At 38.3% G+C, this 21,040-nt stretch overlaps 1 long non-coding RNA gene across 1 annotated transcript; it reads left to right on the top strand.

Annotated features, from left to right (window-relative positions):
- Positions 1-3,762: 3,762 nt before the first annotated feature.
- Positions 3,763-4,574, top strand: LOC148035510 (uncharacterized). Its single transcript, XR_015690989.1, has 2 exons — positions 3,763-3,891; positions 4,022-4,574. It is a non-coding gene; the product is annotated as an uncharacterized LOC148035510 (long non-coding RNA).
- The last annotated feature ends 16,466 nt before the right edge of the window (positions 4,575-21,040 follow it).

Here is a 21,040-nt window from a genome sequence, read left to right as displayed (position 1 = left end):
AGAAGGGGGTTGAGAGTTATCACCTTCTATGAGACAGTTAGTTATCTCGAATGGCATTTGTATAGAGCACGGACACCCGTCTTACTAGACGCAAGAGATCTGCGGACTGCAATGTATCGACATGGCCCTGACCCTGTAAAGGACGTTAAGGAGCTAACTTCTAAGATAATCCCAAACTGTTATACTTAAATCAATTACATGTCATATAGTACGTAATGAGAGAGAACTTACCGCAATCTCATAATTCAAGACTACTTGGTCGATTATCTCAACTTGAAACTCTCCATACCATTGCACATGTTCTATGGACAAACGACGTTTCCAACGAATGGCCAATTGGCATTGCGTGCATGGATAGGGGACACGTTGATTGAGCCAAGCCTCACGCTCACCACCATGTTGGTTGTGAGTGCTAGACATCTTGACTGCGATGTAATGGAATGATAATTTAATAACGATTCTATATTGTATATTGGGACCACTCCACTATATATATTTCAGGTCTTTTTTTTAAAATTTTCATACCTCTCTCTCTTTGAGTTTGGCTCTAAACTTATCTATCTTTGAGGTTGGCTCTCTAAACTATGCTCACACACATACATTTTCGTACCAACACAAATTTTTTTTTGAAAACACTCGCTTCCATTTCTCTCTCTTTCAACACTTCCTAACCTACATTGTAAAGCAACACAAAGCAACACAAAGATTGAAGACAAACCAATAATTTCTAACCTACATTGCAAAGCAAAACAAAGATTGTAAAGAAACCAAAACAGGGCATACCGTCGTGCTCTCTTCTTCTTCCACAACCTCTTTGTGCGCACGATGCTCCTCTCCTCACATGCGGCTCGCGGCTTGCTTCCTTGCTCACCTCCCTCTCTTGCTTACCTCCCTTTCTCTTTCTCTCCGCCTTCGCATGCTCATATGCTCATATGAAAGAAATGTTCGGGTTTTGGTAAAATTTTACCGCAGTAAGTCGTTGCTATTAGAATCGGTATCTGCATCGCTAAAAACGTCCAAATATCAACGTTTTTAGAGACGCACATACCGACGCTAATAGGGACGCTAATACGGATGCCGAAAAAAAAACGTCACTACTTAGTGTCGCTATATATGTGTACCCTTGTAGTGCATGAAACTGGTATTTTACTAGTAATTGACAACATTAGAATGCTTGGATTAGAGCACTTTCATATACAGTTCCTAAATAATATGCAATATCTACAATGCTTGGATAACCTTTGCCCCCCCCCCCCCCCCAACACACACACACACACACACAGGAATATTGCATGAGAGAGAGAGAAGGAAGAGAGGTGTTAGAAAATATTCACAACTATTATGGTACAACCTTAGTGGTATCTAAAATAGTTATTATACATATTGGCCTTTCTTTTCACATGTTTGAAATCTAGTATTTTTAAAAAATAAAATTGTATTTTGAGTGCCCAATATTTATAACATGTCAAAACCCTAAACTACTCACTTTTTGAATTTAAAAAAATATCTGTTTTTTAGCACTAAAATTTACTTGCATAGAGCCTGAATATTATGAAATGGGTTGAAGATGTGAAGTGTTTTCTTTTCACTATAACCCAAAAGAGTACTCTAGCAATCTACCAAAACCCTATATCTGCACATAGCATTATCTAATCTCCCCTCGAGAAACAGTAGAATTGGTTGGGTATGAGATTATCCATTCTACTTCATAGGGGAAACCTGGTATAGTCACCCATAACAATAGTCTAACACCCACCCAATAAAATTTACCTCACACAACAACTCTTCAAGCATGAGAGTAGGCTAACACCACACTTAGTTCATAAAGAGTATAGCTATCTTATAAACTTCCATGACCATTGGGACCAATACTCAACAACATACCATTCGCCTAAAATGACAATAAGCTAGTTCCATCGAACCAAACAGTAGAGTTGCATTCTAGCAATATTTGTATCTTGTGTAGAAAAGCTATCCAGCTAATTACTAGTCTTCCTCTGCCTGCAGATAATTTTAGTTTAATGGTTTATCCCAGCTCGCTCTTTTAAGAAATCGTGCGCGCACGTCCCTTTTGGTCTCTTCGTAGGACGTTATAACTAGCGCCATCCAAATCGACTTGTGTTGTGATTTTATGCAGGGTTGATCAAACTATCTCTTCTTGTTCTCGTTTTCCTCTTCTTCTTCTATCGAAGCTTCAATGGCGGCTCGCCTAATGGCGATGATAGTTATAGTGATGGTGGTGTCCGGAGCGGGAATGGTAGCAATGGGGCAAGCCGATCAAGATGCGTTCTCTCCAGCCCCGTTGCCTGTCTCCGCTGCACCACCTTCTTATCAACATTATCCATCCATTCTTGTCTCTGTGCTGCTGCTTCTTCTTCCATCTCTCTACAGCACCATCCGCAGCTTCATCATCCTCTCCTAAACAAGCAAAAAATAAAGTGATTCAAACATTAAACAAGCAAGAGGGAGAGTGAGAGAGAGAATGCACTCTCCCTCCCTCTCCCTCTCCCTCACCCTCTCTTTCTCTTTCTCTCCCTCTCTCATTTCCTTCCCCTCCCTCTCCCTCTCCCTCTCTTTCTCTTTCTCTCTCTCTCTCTCTCTCTCTCTCTCTCTCTCTCCCTCTCCCTCTCCCTCTCCCTCTCTTTCTCTCTTACTCTCTCATTTCCTCTCCTAAACAAGCAAAAAATAAAGTGATTTAAACATTAAACAAGCAAAAGGGAGAGGGAGAGAGAGAATGCACTCTCCTCTCCCTCCCTCTCCCTCTCTTTCTCTTTCTCTCCCTCTCCCTCTCCCTCTCCCTCTCTTTCTCTTTCTCTTTCTCTCCCTCTCTCTCCCTCTCCCTCTCTTTCTTTTTCATTTCCTCTCCTAAACAAGCAAAAGAGAGTGATTTAAACCTTGAATAAGCAAAAGAAAGAGAGAGGGAGACTCACCGATGAGATATGGTGAGCGTGGGGCGGCTCCTCTTTGAGATGAAGGCTCCTCCTCTCCTTCGCGAACAACGGCGGCGACAGCGGCGGCAAGTCTTCTTCCTCTCCTTCTCTCACGACGGTCGCTCTCTCCCTCGCTCTCGCTCTCAAAACTCACAATGGAGCAAACACGAAATGAAAACCGCGCTCGGTTTCGGCCGCATTTTTTCCCTACGGCCCGTCGCTATTTGCGTACGCAAATAGCGACGCCAATAGCGACGCCGCTATCCGCCGTCGCTAATGGGCGTCGTTACTAGCTCAAATCCTTGTAGTGTGTGGCATGTTATGGCATGGTCATGATCTTTTGTAAGCCTAATAAAGGGTTAGGGATATATCACAAGTCTCCATTTGTCTTACAAGGTGCAAATTAGTTGTAGTCCTATAGTTTTGGGTAGGATTTCTTAATTTAGTGTTATACTAGGCCGTTGTGTACTCTCACCTCTATAGGTTGATTTCACAATTTTCTTAACAACCCTCATTTCTCCTTCTATTTCTTGGAGCTTTGCTTAGCTTGTTGCTGTAATTCCAAGTTTGAGGTGGCATGAGTAGGTTAGAGATCGAGTGACCTTCACTATTATATGGGACGGCGAGTTTGAGAGTGGTTAAGGCCCTCCTTAGGGGTATTGGAGTAATTGATTGCTTCAACCTGTTGGTGTCATGAGCCTACAAGTTAGTGGGTAGGAGCAACCCTCTCGAGAAGCTGAGAAATTTTCTTCCGACAATGATATGATGCTAGAGAGGGCTCCTTTAAGGGATCCCAAGTGTAATTAAAAGAAGAGTAAGGAAGCGGCCCCAAACCGACCCCAGCCGACCAACCTACTTGAAAATACCCCCCAACCCCGTGTTATAAAAGACTGTCACAAGAAACGCATCTCTACTTCTCCGCTGAAGATTTCTCAGGCCTCTAGTCTTCCTCTGCCTGCAGGTAATTTGAGTTTAATGGTTTATCCCAGCTCGCTCTTTTAAGAAATTGTGCGCGCACGTCCCTTTCGGTCTCTTCGTAGGACGTTATAACTAGCGCCATCCAAATCGACTTGTGTTGTGATTTTATGCAGGGTTGATCAAATTATCTCTTCTTGTTCTCGCCTTCCTCTTCTTCTTCTATCGAAGCTTCAATGGCGGCTCGCCTGATGGCGATGACAGTTATAGTGATGGTGGTGTCCGGAGTGGGAATGGTAGCAATGGGGCAAGCCGATCAAGATGCATTCTCTCCAGCCCCGTCGCCTGTCTCCGGATCCGCTGCACCATCTTCTTATCGACATTATCCATCCATTCTTGTCTCTGTGCTGCTGCTTCTTCTTCCGTCTCTCTACAGCACCATCCGCAGCTTCATCATCTGATCAAGCTGTGATCTTTTGATCTCTTCATGCCTCTCGCAGTTTTGATGAGTCGAGACAACCCATGGGGTTAGTCGTTGTTTTGCACACAATCAGTTTCACGACTGTTTCATCTGTATAAGTCAGGCAATGGCCATCTAATTTCCTCCACTCCTGAGATCACCAAGACTCGCACCATGATCTTTCAGCTTCCATGTTCCGAGTGGTGCCCTGATGTAATCAGGATCTCTTAGTTTGTAATAATCATCGACCAAGTTATTTCCAATTAAAAGAGTTTGATGTTGAATATTTGTCATGTAGTCTCTTATAGTTTTTGGATATACATAAAGGTTTTTCAGATTTACAAAGAGATCCTCGCACAACTAGAAATCGATAGGTCAATCGACATAGTATAGATTGAAAGCAAGAAAAGCAATCATCGCATATTTGATCATGATGAGGCCTGTCGTTTAAACAATGATATCATGTAAGTGATATGTGATAATTGAGCGCGTTTAGAAATTGAAAGTGGATGTCGCATATGCGATGCATTTGCGTGTCATTGCATAAGTCACGACTAGAAATTGATAGGCTAATCGGCATAGTAGATTGAAAGGAAAAAAGTGATCATCACATATTGGATTAGAAGACTTGCAGTCATTTAAACAACTATATCATGTATGTGATAATTGAGCATGCTTAAATAATGAAAATCGACGTCACACATACGATGCATTTGAGTATCACTACATGCGTCGTTTTAGCGGGGACGTTTGGTGATGTGGGTAGCGATGCTAGTAAACTTAGTATCGTGCTTATGTGACGTGCATGATGTTGAGAGAGAGAGAGTATGAGAGAGATACAGAAGACATGTTCCCAAATAATGTTTCATATTGATGTAGAGTTAGAATATATAGGTGAGACCCAAGTCAAGTGAGAGATGATATATATAGTTGTAACATTCCCACTCAAACAAAGGTCTCTGGCTGCGAGCGAAAAAACCCTTGGGGAGAACAAGGGAGAAACCCGAGCCCCTACACATACTTACAATACAAAAATGATTTACTATAAAGTTTTCTTGAATACAATGATACATGCCTCAATCAGTGAGACAAGAACTTGGAACAATACCAAGTGCATGTCTTAATGAACTAAAGCGAGCTTCACTAAGAGCTTTTGTGAAGACGTCTACAACCATTTGAACACTGGGACAATGCTCCACCATAATGGAACCTTTCTTGACTTCATGTCGAACATAATGATAATGAATAGCAATATGCTTTGATTTACTATGTTGTATATAGTCTTTGGTAAGACTAATAGCACTTTGGTTGTTGCATCGAAGAGGTGTAGTCAATGATGAAGGATGTCCCAAATCTGCAAGTAGTTGTCGAAGCCAAAGTAGCTCGCGAGCTGCTAATGATGGAGCAAAATATTCGGTCTCAGTTGTAGAAACCGCAACACATCGTTGTTTCTTGCTGGACAAGAAACCAAACATCCATTTACAAAGAAACAATTCCCACTTGTAGATCACATGGATAAATGTGAACTTGCCCAATCAGCATGTGTATATCCAATAAGGTGAAGACAAGTTGAAGAAGATAAAGAGGAATCCTCTCGACGACGATAAATAAGACCAAACTCCTTAGTACCCTTGAGGTACTTAAGAATACGTTTTGCAGCACTCCAATGAATAGTGGAAGGGGAAGAAAGATATTGTCCCAAAAAGTTAGCTGCAAATAAAATATCTAGTCTTGTGTTTAAACCAATAAATTGAAGACAACCAACAAGATTAGCAAAAGGTTGATGAATGGTTGATTCTTCATTGCATGTTGTAGATGTACCCTTGGTAGAGCTCGAAAGAATGGGAGTGTTGGCAGAGTGTGCATTTGTCAACCCAAACTTCTTAACAATATTATTAATAAACTTTGTCTGTGGAAGAAGAAGAATGCCTTGTTGTCGGTGTCGTTGAACTTGAATACCCAAACAAGAATGTATCTCACCAAGATCCACCAATTCAAATGCAGTCGATAAAAGCTTATTCATAGCATCCAAGAAAGCAATATTATTTGACACAAGAATAGTATCATCAACATATAGAGCAAGAATATTAGAACATTTGTCCTCCCTTTTGATGTAAAGATTTGGGTTAGCAAAACATGCAACAAAACCTTTAGATGTGAGGAACTGATCAATCTTAATATACCAAGCACGAGAGGCTTGCTTCAATCCATACAATGCACGATGAAGCTGGCATACAAGATGCTCCTTTCCCGTAATCATAAAACCTTCAAGTTGCTCCATATAGATTTCTTCTTCAAGATCTCCATTGAGAAAAGCCGTTTTAACATCCATTTGGTGAATTTCTAGATCAAATAGTATTGCAAAAGCCAAAAGCATACGAATAGTTGTGGAGCGCACAACAAGAGAAAATGTTTCTTGATAATCTACTCCTGCAATCTGCGAGTAACCTTTTGCAACAAGTGGTGCTTTGAACTTATCAAACGAGCCGACAGCTTTGGTCTTGGTTTTATAAACCCATTTACATTTTATAGGAACACGATTTGGGGGGAGTTCAGTAAGAATCCATGTACCTTTGGAGATTAAAGAATCGTACTCAGCTTGCATAACTTCTTGCCATTGATCCCTTTGAGACGCATTGATAGCTTCCATATACGATATTGGATCCTCTTGGACAGACATAGCATCATCAAAGACATCATATTCAATAGAATAGAATCCATGCTCTATCTCAACAAGAAGATTGACATATATCTCCAAATTTTCATCAATCTTCTTTGGAGGTGAAGGAGGTTTATGATCATCAGAATTAGTAGACTCACAAAGCAAGTAAGGAAATGCACTAAGCAAAGACTGTGTATCATCTGAAACATATGATGACCATGTGCCACCCATAGTCTTCTCATCAAATATAGCATCACGAGTAATAATAACCTTTTGAGTAGAAGGATCATAAAATTTGTAACCTTTGGAATGATCTGAATAACCAAGAAAAATAACCTTCAAACCTGGAGGATCAAACTTATGTCGAGTATCCTTGGGCACATGAATATAAGCAATGCAGCCAAATGTGCGAAAGTGAGAGACTGAAGGTGTCTTCCCTGTCTCGATTGTTATAGAAATTTTACCAGTAGGTGCATATGTTGGAAGGTGATTTTGAATAAAAACGACTGTTAGAAGTGCTTCAGTCCAAAACTTTCGAGACAAACCAAAGTGTATAAGCATACAACATATAGCATTAAGAATAGTGCAATTTTTGCGCTTAGCAAAATGGTAACTGTAAACTCATGATGAATACCTTCATCCTTACAGAAGTCATCAAATAGATTGGATACATATTCACCGCCATTGTCACTGCGAAGAGTCTCTATAGAGAATCCAGTTTGAAGCTCCACACTTATCTTGTATTGTTTAAATATAGATAAAGCCTCAGACTTATGTCGAAGAAGATAGACATGTGTGTACCATGAGAAATCATCAATGAAAGTTATAAAATATCGATATTGAGAGTTTGAGGCAGGAAAAGGACCAAAAATATTGGTATGAACCAAATCCAAGAGAGCACAGGAATGTGATGAAGTAGAAGTGTAGAAAGGCAAACGATGGTGTTTTCCAAGTGCACAGTACTCACATATTCTCATACGTGGATGATGATGATGATCAAGAATTTTAGAAAAATCGGGGTGTACAAGTCGTTGATGTCATAATTTGCAATTTGCATCTCTAGGGGCAATAACAACATTTGCAACCATATCGTAATGATAACTCAAATAGATTACCATGTCAAGGAGCCATTGCTATAGTATGTCTGTCTTTCTCTATACGACATTGATTATGATCAAAGCCAACAAACAAACCAAGATCAACTAGACAAGCAATAGAAAGAAGATTTCTTTGCAAATCTGGAACATGAAGAACTCCTCTTAATATTCTAGTGGATGAAACAGCCCCCAGATATAAATCACCCACTCCTTTGACTTGACAAGTCGTATCATCCGCAAGGTAAATACACTTCTTGACACTGCGATTGGTATGTCATGTTTCCAGTGTCACCTAAATCAACAATGAATAGAGAACCATCATGAACATGAAGTACCTTTTCTGGAGAGATATCATGATGGATGAAATTGAGCTCCTGATGAGTATGATCATCATCAGTTGTAGTTTGTTGAACAATATAAGCTCGAGAACGTTCTTCATCATATTTGCATTTATAACAATGACGAGATGGATAATCTGTATGTGCACAATAATCACAAGGAGGAAAACTTTTGGACGAGCAAGGTTGCTTTATAGTAACTCCATGGCCCTAATCATATTGACGTGCCCAGCAATTAGAAGCCACATGGCCTTTCTTATCAATAAGAACAATGTTTGTTAGGATAAGCAAGACAAGAAGATTTACCACCTTGATTAGGGTGTCCACCTTGCTGAAAATGTGAAGCAGATTGCTTGCGAGCAACAAAAGCAGCATCAAAACCCCTTTGTACACAAGTGACCAAAATAGCATCAGATTTTTCCAAATGATGCTCATGACGTTGAGAATATTCAATAAGAGATATACATGCTTTGTCAAAGTGGATATCATCCTTGTTAGACAAAATAGTGATGATATTGTCATATAAAGAATCTTTGATGAAATGAAGAAGTTGAATAACAATCTCATTTTTAGCAACAGGAGCGTCGGCAGCACCAAGCTGATTGCTAATGTCTTTAAAAGCCTTGATATGAGAGTGCATAGAAGTACCAACCTTATATTGAAGATTCTTCAAACGAGTTTGGAGATATAAAATTTCGGTGACGGATTTCTTCTCAAACGTTGAGATAAGATACTCCCAAACAGCATGAGAGGTTTCCAGATGAAAGACATCCAACATAAGTGAGTCAGGAAGTGCAGATAATATTTAATGACAAGCCGCTTTGTCACAACGAATCCAATCAGTATGATCAATTTTCCATTGTTCAAATAATGGACCATCAGTAATCAGAGAATTGTCATTCATCACATCAATAGGTTGAACTGGTAGTGCACAGATCTAATGCCGTAAGCGCATGTAGTGAGCATCAGAAGGTCCCCAAGAACAAAAGAACTCTACTTTTTGCACACAAATCAATGTAGAAAGCATGCACGACATGAACAAGAGAACAATTGGGTGCAATCTACCCCCATGCCTTGTTTGAGCGCTCCACAAAGCATGTATTTTATGTATTAATCATCTTCAAGCTCAAATAATAGCCCAAATTACAAAATAGCATGCTTTAGCTTTTGAGTTTGCTTTTGTGCCAAATAGAAATAAAGCTAATGGGCACCCAAGAAGTCAAGCATACCCAATACAATGTCCAAATACAAATATCTAAATCGTATGCCCATGCGCATACAAAAATAATAAATAAATATCAAACACCTTGATAAATAGGCATGACAAAATATAGGCACCATGCCTAAGGTATGTGCCCATCAAAATATTGACGATAACTCGAATACACGCTATCCTCCAATGCTTTCCACTGCCACTGCTGCTATCTCTACACATCAACTGAAGCATTCACAATTATTAGTAAAGTAATACAATTAAACCGACAAAAGTAAATAAATCAATTTCTTAGAAATCAATCGTAACCTTAATTTATCACGAGTGCGCACTCTAAACTCATAAACATCTATTAATTTAAATATGTATTTTGCGGAATCACCTGCTATGGAATCACCCACGTACACACTAAATTAACAAAACGCTTGAAAAGGATAGATGTCCCTATCGACTTCTCACACAAAGAATCCACTTTGTGTATGAGCCTCGGTAATAAAAGTTTATAGGATCCACCGTAAAACCTCACGGAATCCACCGTGTAATATGCCTCCTGGCATCAACTGGGCAAGACAGGTCGCCCAAAACAATATCAAATAATTTGTCACCTTCAAGAATTAGCATTATCTTTGCTTTCTACCTAGGAAAGCCTTGTGCTTGGAAGAAGGGAACTGAATATTGGCCAAACGGATATCTGTTAACAATTACGCAATTGGCCATGCCTGTATCTGGAGAGAAAACAAATAAGATGAGATCACAGAATCTGCAAACCATGAATATCCCAAAATAGAGAGACGTAATGTGCAAGACGAGATGACGCGTATAAGAAAAGTGCTATTTCGGTCGAACAAAGAATGTGAACGAGAATAAAATATCACTAAAAATAGCAAGATGTTTGCTTGTCTTAATCAACGTCATTAACGAAGATGAGCGATTAACGAACTGTAATTGAGGATCAATGAACTGTAATTAGAATTACAATTTTAAATAAAGAATTGTAGATTTGAGCAGAATTGTTGTCTTTAATCCTGAACTGTCATAACTTTTGATCCAGAACTCCGATTGACAAGCGGTTTTTACAGGATTCGAGAGCACGACATGCTCCCAAAGAATGAGAGAGAGTACGAGAGAGATACACAAGACATGCTCCCAAAGAATGATTCATATTGATGTAGAGCTAGTATATATAGGTGAGATCCAAGTCAAGTGAGAAATGATATATATAGTTGTAACACATGACATGCACAAGGAAGTTTAGACACTAAACTAGATGGTAAATAGCCTCATAACTAGTAAATACATATTTTTTTCTAGTTAGTAACTAGGGTATTTTAAATTAAAACTAGGTTTTTAATTTTACTAGATAGATGTGAAGCTGTAACTAGTAAAATTAGTGTCTATATGGTAAAGTAAGGCCATATTCTATATATCACCTAATATAGCCATGTTTATTGGATAAAATTATGAAGCTATGGATCATAGGATAATGTACATGCATAGTAAATCAAAATAAATTTGTATAGAATATCTAACATAGTCATGCTTATATAGTCATATTAAGTAATATACATAACAATTGATAGACCTAACCACATGTAGTCAATCTCAAATAAAACAATGTTGATACACACTTGTAATGGATATGTTTGTATGCATCCAAAATGTACATGTGCTATAAGATACATTTGTGCATTTTGATAACTTTTAATTCTTACTCACATAGCACAAATAATTTACACATCCATAAATAAAATATCATTTTTAACAATATAAATATTTCCTTGTTACATTAAAACAAATAATAATCTCATTCAATTCAACTCAATGCCATGGCTCTAAATCTTGAAATTCCCCTCAAATCCCCCTGAAGTGTGGGATATACCTAGCATCCATACAAGCACAAATAGTTATCAAAAGTTATTTGAGCCCCTTACAAACAAGGAGCATATCCATCCATTAGCAAAATAGAAATAGTTTAAATTGTAATAGCCTTTTCCTTAAATGAAAGACATAGAACCTCTTGAGTATGCAGAAACTTGAAGATGGGAGCTCTCAATAGATAGTCAGGGCACATGGTCTATTAAATAGAGTAGTTGTATTAACTTCATTAAAAAAGCAACATTTCCTACCAACATGTGGCATATACTCCCAATTTCATGCATGTAGCATATTCAGGGGGTGAACAAGGAGTAAGAGATGATGGAACACATAGCACTAACATAAAGCAATAGAAGCAAGACAATGGGATGGAGATGGATTATGCTAACATTGTCATTGCTAGCATAAACATGGAAGAGCTAGAGAAGAAGATGTGGGGTGACAAAAAATGTTTCAATGAGAATTAAAAGAGAGTCACAATAGAATTTGGGGAGCAAGTGTTATGTGCATGAGTGGTATCCTTGTTGCCATGCATTCGGCAAAGCAATGCTAAGTATTCTCTATGCAACATGTACATGTATTTTAAGGGAAGGCCCCCCTTGAGGATGAGTTTGCTAGATTGTTTTGGCTCACCTATGGATCAAAGTGGTGCTCACATTGTTTTGCTTGCCATTAGAATTCTTTTGGGTCTTGCTTTCATCTAAAGAAAAAAGAGATTGGGTTTTGGGTTCACTTGTTTGGCTTAAAATGAGCCTTAATTACATGCTTCCATGGCATCATGATTTTATTCCAGAGGAGGTCTTGCAAATTGAATGCCCAATATGGGATAGTTTTCACGGACTTCCTACTTTGCTAGATGGAGAAGTAATGTGCTAGTAGAAGTGCTAGGTAGAGCGCTCTATGTTCTTACAATAATATCAACTAGTGGAGCAAGTGACCTCTTGAACTTTCGGATAAGAGGAAAAAGACCCTTGACATGCTCCAGTTTTTTGATCCTAATGGGATTGAGTTGTTGGTCGATGTCAAATTCTCCCTCTTCTTGGATGCATGCTTCAAATGCAAAGAAGATGGGTGCTTTGCAAAGGAATGCCCAAAAAGGAATTGAGATAAGAAGAAGCAAAGGAGAAAATAGTGGAGATCAGAAAGAACTTCAAAAGAAGCAAAAAGGCAAAAACATAGGTTGAGAAGGGTAAATTCAAGAAAACAAACAAGCCTCAAAAGGAGGAACCTAAGGAGAAACCTAATTATGAGTCGTGATCCTAGAGATGCTGAAGTTAAAGCGGAATGGAAACAAATAATTTCAACCAGCAAATTCTTTAAAGTATAATGGAGATAATAAATAAAAAATTACCGTCAAAAGCTTCTTGCAAATGTTTTGTTGACAAGGCTATTTTGCTATTTTGGATTATGGAGGTTTGAATAAAGATATAATGTTAATTAGTTGGCTCACTATGATCTCTTAGAATTTGAGGTGCCTAGGAAGTCCATCCAAGAAGGATGTGTTTAGTAGGAGAAAGAAATGGAAGCCCCTCTCTTTCAACACCTCCTTTCTAGAAAGGGAATGATTGAACTTATAGCTGAAGGGTGCTTGGAAACAAACCCACAATCTAATGTCTAATCCAACGTAGAACTAGATGAGATCCATTGCTATCATAACTAAGATAACCAATATGTATGGCAAAGATCAAGATTGACTTCAAAGAGGGTTGCATGTTAGTAGTTAGCAATGCGGTGAGTATATTATTATGACTCTTTCTAAGTGTTCTAGTAATGGGATGTTTTATCAAATTCTCAAAGAAGTGGAGCATTACATGGAGGATTTGCAAAAATGTAAAGGTGAAGTTTCCAAAATTTAGTCTAACGAAAATGGTATCTTATGGGACTGGTTCTTCGACCAATTAATTTTATGAGTTGATGAAGAAAAAGAAGCAACAAGAGTTTTTAGCATCAGACCTTAATTACTGAGCATATGATGGAGAAATTTATTTGATTATCTTGTACATTATGTATGTTGTGAGTCAAGTAACATGCAACAGTGACAAAAAATACATGGAACGGCCTAATTTTGGCATCATGAATCTAGTGAGATTAATGAAGGTTGAAGATCCATAGCCTAGATTATCATATAAGACACTAGAAGTGAAGTAGGACTCTTGTTTCACTGTGGAATATGGCTCCTGGCATCAATGATCCTAATGGGATTGAGTTGCTGGTCAATGTAGAATTATTCCCTCTTCTTGGTTACATGCTTTATATGCAAAGAATGTGGGTGCTTTGCAAAAAAATGGAGCTAAGAAGCACCCAAGGAGAAAAGAGTGAAGATGAGGAAGAACTTCATGCAACATAGTCACAAAAGAAGTAAAAAGAAAAAAGCTCATAGATTGAGAAGGGTAAATCCAAGAAAACAAACAACCTTCAAGAGGAGGAACCCAAATCCTAGAGATGTCAAAGTTAAAGCAAGATGGAAACAAAGAAATTCAACCACCAAAGTCTTCGGCATCTAATAGAGGTGAGAAAGAAAAGCTTTCCCTTTAAAATCTTGCTTACAAATGTTTCGTTGACAAGAATATTTTTCTATTCAGGATTATGGAGGCTCAAACAAAGATACAATGTTAATTAGTTGGCTCTCTATGATCTCTCGGAATGTGAGGTTCCTAGGAAGTCCATCTAAGAAGGATCGGTTTAGTTGGAGAAAGAAATGGAAGCCAATCTCTATTTAGGTTCAACGCCTCCTCTCTAGAAGGGGAAGGATTCAACCCATAATTGAAGGATGCTTGGAATAAGGTTCTAAGTACTTCTTATCTACATAGTCAAAAAACATTGTAAATTGCAAAGCACTCGACACATAAAAAACTCCATAACTTGGAAGTTAGCTTAATACTCTTTTAGTGATAGTCATTAAGTTGAATGGTTTTTCATTTGCTTTGTAAAGTTGTTTTTAACCCCACAGCATCTAACTCTTGCATAAGAATTGAGTGAATTACTTTCACAAAACTTTTCAAATCATAAGTGAGGTTGGAAAAACTTAAAGCTTGAAATGAATAATAGGGAAAGATTAAAAGATGGAGTGCCATCAATGTTATGCAAAAAATTAAAAGAGATATTTTCAGGATAATAAGTAGGAATATTATTTGAGTCCTTGAATATTGATGAATTAACTACAATTTTATAAGAACATACCAACAATGGATCGTTAGGTTACTTGTTGAGATTTGAAGCATTGGGTAGATAGGAATATTAAAGGATATATAAGATCCAATTAGACACTAGATGTTGGAAACGGGTCTATTAGAGATGTAGACTCTATCAGATATGTAAATAATTCCACGAGTCTTGGTAACTAATATTATCATTGATGAGACAAAACATTTTTAATTTAAAGAATCTTGAGTGTTACCAAGATTCCTTTAAGTCTTCCAATTTTGATGAGACATCAAAAATCTCTACAAGACTTGCATTTGGAATGATGGTGATCGACAAAGTCTACTCATTGTACTCACAGAGATAATTGATTCGGTGCACACACCAAAAATCACCAAGAGTTGAGTCATCGAACATTCCAACAATGGATCGTTAGGTTACTTGTTGAGATTTAAAGGTGACAATGTCAACAACTTGTCCTTAGGCATGCCCTCTATCAAGAGAGCATGCATGTGTTTGGGTTGGGGGTTATATATGCTAGTATGTTTATATGGGTTCTGCTTCTAACTTCCAATAAAATTTCAAAGACCTTACAACCTTACAAATTTTGAAGAGCTTAGAACCTTACAAACTAATATCCTTAATTATTTCTAATACAACTTATTAGGCTTTTGATTGGTATACATGGAGATGTGGCACTGCTACATCTGATTGTCAATGTACTCCCAGTACACTAGTTGGGATTGGTTGCATGCTTCGACTACACCTTCTCTTTGATATTCACATGCAAGGCTTATGTAGGTCAATGAATTTAGGATGGCAACCCCAACTCCATGCATCATCAGCATCTTAATATTCTTCATGATAGTGCATATTAAGATGGTCTTCCTAGCATGGCAGTTCAGAAAGATTGGTGTGTTGTCGTTGAGATAGCACAACATCTCTATGAGGGAGATGACCTTGTTCCAGTGCTATAAGTTCAACATGAGGTTATTGTCCTATAGTTCAGAAGTAATAATGGTTATTTTCCTATAGTTCAACATGAGGTTGAAATTAAAACTAAAACTAAAACAAACTATGGTTATTGTCCTATAGTTCAAAAGTAATAATGAACGTAATGTTGAAACTAAAAATAATGGTTATTGTCTTATAGTGAACCCGTCATGTAGACAAGTGATAAGCATCATGAATGTGAGACTGAGTGAAAATAAACATAATGATTACTATTAATTTTAGAGATATCTAAGCCATGCTTATGCCATCACTCGTAATGGAAATCAACTACTTTTACACACTAGTGAGAGGGGCCTTTGTACAAATCAGGATTATACCTGAAAAATTTTAGGATTATACCTTCATAGTTGATTCCAATCATAACCTTCATCAAAGTGTTGTTTTTCAAATTCTCTTTGGACATTGTTCACATGTCATGTAGACAAGTAATAATTAATATCAATGTGAGAGTAAATGAAACAAATAAAGATAAACTCAAAGGGAGTCGAACCCCAAACACAATTTGCGTCTACCGAGGAGTCTACCTGCAAAATTTAAAAAAGAATATTTGTATAGAGAGAGACATGATTGCCTCTAAGGCAATCATGCCTCTCTCTCACTCACTCACTGTTTCTCTCCCTCCCTCATGCATATTGCTAAGTAAGAGCATATGACTTTAATTCCACATATACACATGTATAGCTCCCACAATATGCACATGAAACTATGTTCTCTAACGAAATTCAAAATTTAAAAACAAAAAGTAAGTGAATTTACATATCAAAATAAAAGGTTGACTCTACTTTTACATCATCTAATGGCCTTTCATATTCTTATCCAATTTGTGTTTTATTTTTTAAAAATATCTCCAAAGCAAAACCATGGAACCATCCCATGACTAGTAGAGACAAATCTAATTCTCTCTTAAAGACTGAATAATCAACATCAACAAAATTTTATTTGTTGAGCCAAAGACGTAGACTATTATAGAGATATAGTCTATATTACAAATATATTTTTGGGATAACAATTAGGATTATTTTTAAGAGCCCTTGTCTGTAATAATATACCAGCAACGAGTCATTGGGGTATTTGTTAAGATTTTAAGGTGCCAATGCCAGCAACATATGCAAAATGATTTGAAGCATTGGGCAGATAGGAATATTAAAGGATATATAAGATCCAATTAGACACTAGATGTTGGAAACGGGTCTATTAGAGATGTAGACTCTATTAGATATGTAAATAATTCAACGAGTCTTGCTAGCTAATATTATCACTGATGAGACAAAACATTTTTAATTTAAAGAATCTTGAGTGTTACCAAGATCCCTTTAAGTCTTCCAATTTTGATGAGATATCGAAAATCTCTACAATACTTGTGTTTGGAATGATGATGATTGACAAAGTCTACTCATTGTATTCATAGAGATAATTGATGCGGTGCACGCACCAAAAATCCCCAAGAGTTGAGTCATCGAAGGCCGAGGGGGGGGGGTAAGATTTTATAACAAATTGGTGATGCTATCAATATGATCATGTGACTTATCTTCTTCTAGAATTTTTCAATAACGAAATAGAGAAATAAATATTGATAAACTCAAAAAAAAATTAAAAAGTTCTCATCCTACCGTTGAAACACTAACCTTAATATATTTTCCCTCTATAACGTTTTGGAACTCCCGGCTTCTCTTCTTTTCCCCTTTTTTCATTCAGCAACATAGTAGGCCGTACTCTGTGAGTTGAATGGAGGTGCATAGATTTCATGATAGAGAAAGAAAAGACGTCATAGATTGCAGCATCGATCACCATCACTAAGCTCGAGTCGAGGTACAATTTTGCAATGTCTTATAAGCTTCTTTCATGCAACACGTTTTTTTAATATAGTATGGCTATGGTCGTCAGTTGATTCATCGTCTTCTGCCTGTTCTCCTCCTGTGTGCCACTCAAATTTCTCTATTTCCGCACAGCAGTTGGTACAACTACTTCTGCCCCACAAACAATGACTATATTTGTGCTCAGGTTTACTTCTATCATGCTCCCAGTCTTGACTTTTGCTATGGCTTATTGGGCCTGTTAAGTCTCAACTTCTGCTACGGGGGTCTCCTGCACTAGTATTTCTTTCTTGTGCTTGTACAAACACTGGATTATCGGGCTTGTTAGCTCTCAACTTCTGCGGGGGTCTCCTGCACTACTTCTTTCTTGTGCTTGTGCAGACACTAGTGCAACAGCAACACCTATATAAGCAGCAACAGCAGCCCTGGTGCAGAGATGAAAGCAGTGGGTAGAGAAGAAGCCAGCTCGCAATAAACGAAGGGGCTACCATTCTGTGTGTAACAATAAACCCTTCATGGCCTTAAGTAGACTCCCCTCATAACTGCTGCAGCCTTTGGCCATTCTCTCTATCACTCACTTGGTTTCATCCTTATCTTCTCTTTTCTCATTCTTCTTCTTTGCCTTCACTATAGCCTCATCCACGCCTTCATCACCCGGTTCAAACTTCCCACCTTCCACATTGTCACCCCTTGGCCATTCCTTCGTCACTCTCCAAACACGTTGAAGTCATCTCTTTCATCTTCGTCATGTGCCTTTTATTACTACATGTGGCTTCTATTACTAAGAATTTATTGTTGGTTGAGAACAGAATCTGCAAGTTAGATTCAACAAATATGGTTTCTTTATTGAGGAGTATAGAAATGATTGCAAATTGATTGTTAAAGGCAAGAGAGATGGTAGAATGTTTACTTTGGATGCATTTATACTTGATTTGAAGGAAGCCATGTTTGCCCATGATAATGGAGTAGTTAAAGATATAAAAATCTAGCACAAATGCATTGGTTATGTAAACATTTAGAGGCTAAAATAATGTAGCAAAAAGAGGCACTACAAGGATTTGAGCTAGTAGTGACGCCAATTAGCGACGGTGGATAGCGGCGTCGCTATCGGCGTCACTAATAGCATCGCTATTTGTGTCGCTATGTGTACACAAATAGCGACGCTCCACAGGGAAAAAAAGCGGCCGAAACCGAGAACGGTTTTCATTTCGCATTTGCGGCTTGTGAGTTTTGAGAGCGAGGGAGAGAGCGACTGTCGTGAGAGAAGGAGAGGAAGAAAACTTGCCACCGCCACCGCCGCCGTCGTTGTTCGCGAGGGGAGGAGGAGCCTTCATCGCAAAGAGGAGCCGCCCCATGCTCGCCATATCTCATCGGTGAGTCTTCCTCTCTCTTTCTTTTGCTTGTTTAAGGTTTAAATCACTTTCTCTTTTGCTTGTTTAGGAGAGAAAATGAGAGAGAGAGAGGGAGAGGGAGAGAGAGGGAGAGAAAGAGAAAGAGAGGAAGAGGGAGAGGGAGAGGGAGGGGGAGGAAATGAGAGACGGAGAGAAAGAGAAAGAGAGGGAGAGGAAGAGGGAGAGGGAGAGGGAGGGAGAGTGCATTCTCTCTCTCCCTCTCCCTTTTACTTGTTTAATGTTTAAATCACTTTATTTTTTGCTTGTTTAGGAGAGGAAATGAGAGAGAAAGAGAGGGAGAGAAAGAGAGGGAGAGGGAGAGGGAGAGGGAGGGAGAGTGCATTCTCTCTCTCCCTCTTCCTTTTGCTTGTTTAATGTTTAAATCACTTTATTTTTTGCTTGTTTAGGAAAAGAGAGATAAAGAAAGAAAGAGAGGGAGAGAAAGAGAGGGAGAGGGAGAGGGAGGGGAAGGAAATGAGAGGGAGGGAGAGTGCATTCTCTCTCTCCCTCTCTCTTTTCCTTGTTTAATGTTTGAATCACTTTCTTTTTTGCTTGTTTAGGAGAGGAAATGAGAGAGAAAGAGGGAAAGAGAGGGAGAGGGAGAGAGAGGGAGAGAAAGAGAGGGAGAGGGAGGGGAAGGAAATGAGAGAGGGAGAGAAAGAGAAAGAGAGGGAGAGGGAGAGGGAGAGGGAGGGAGAGTGCATTCTCTCTCTCCCTCTCCCTTTTGCTTTTGGAGAGTGTTAAGATATATTGTGAGAGGGAGAGGAAATATGAGAGAAAGAGAAAGAGAGGGAGGGAGAGGGAGAGAAAGAGAAAGATAACATATATTGGAATGATAGCATATCCATGATTATGGTAATGGTATCCACTTTACTTTTTTAATGGGTACCATTACATCGACTCCTTAAGGGGGCTAAAAATTAGTCATACCGTTTATAAAGTCTAATCAGGAGATTTAAGATGCACGATAATAGACTTATCGATAATGGTATGCAATGTGCTTTGCCATGGGCCACGTACATTGGTGACTCTTTAAGATGGCTTAAAAATTCTCATGTCCTTCATAATGTCCAAGTAGAGGATCTAATTGTGATATGCATAATTCATTGTTTTTGTATTAACTTATAGGCATAACAAATTAGAAATCATGCCAACTAGTCAACGGAAGGACTAAAAGAAAATGATACCCTAGCTAATGGTCATTACAGTACTTCATCAAAATGAACCCAAAAGTATTGTTATAGAAGAAGAATCCCTTAAATTGAGTATAGGATATTTTCTCTCAGGTCTTATGACTATGAGTAGAATTGATTGAGATAAATTTTATTACTATAGTTGATAAATTTCATAGATGGCATTAATTTTAATACGCGATCCTAGGACAAAAAAACCACATTTCTAAGATGCTTTTTGTTGAGACTGATTTATTATTAGACTAAGAGATCCTCAATGATGCTCATAAATGGATTACATATACTCAAAGCCCTCTAGTGCAGTTTTTTACAATAACGAGTAATTATCTATCGAGACAAACAAATCCTTGAGCATGATACAAGGCCGAGATATAACATCAATAAATCTCTCAACTACTATGTACAATGCAAGATTTATGGTCAACTTGCAACTTGACGTACATCTCCATAAAGCTATCCATTTAACCCTTGTTTGCTGTAATTTAGATAAGATGAAAAACGAAGAAGGTCTCATTGTTCATGATCGCGAGATGTATCTTAATCAGCGTGTCCCATGTCCTTGCTCTCAATGCAAGTTGGCAATTATACGAAAATACTGATTGTCTATAGAACACGTATGACGATTTGGCGAGTTTCAATCTCAGATCATTGATCAAGCGATTGTGGATTTTCAAAAAACGGTAATTTGAAGTTAATATTAATCATGCATTGTACTCGCAAGCTAATTGAAAACCATACACAATATGATTGGGTCTTGTTGGCAAATTTTCTATCCAGGGGGGTGATGCCTCGACCCAAGGGGGAGTGCACCCTTTGCGGCCAATTCGAAGAGTTTGTGGACATGCAATGGATGGATTGCAGGAGCCAATCCACCACTCACAAGGCCCATCTATACCGTCAATGCTAGAGGAGATAGACAACCTTCCCGACCTACCTACAATCTTGGAGCCTGAGATGGAGGCAATGATCGATGCATTGATTCCCATGGATGTTGAGA

The sequence above is a fragment of the Lygodium microphyllum genome, chromosome 5 (assembly GCF_053477565.2).
Source record: "Lygodium microphyllum isolate KBCC chromosome 5, Lygodium_microphyllum_v1.1.10, whole genome shotgun sequence".
In the NCBI taxonomy this organism is placed as follows: domain Eukaryota; kingdom Viridiplantae; phylum Streptophyta; class Polypodiopsida; order Schizaeales; family Lygodiaceae; genus Lygodium; species Lygodium microphyllum.
This window is presented reverse-complemented; position numbering and strand designations above follow the sequence as displayed.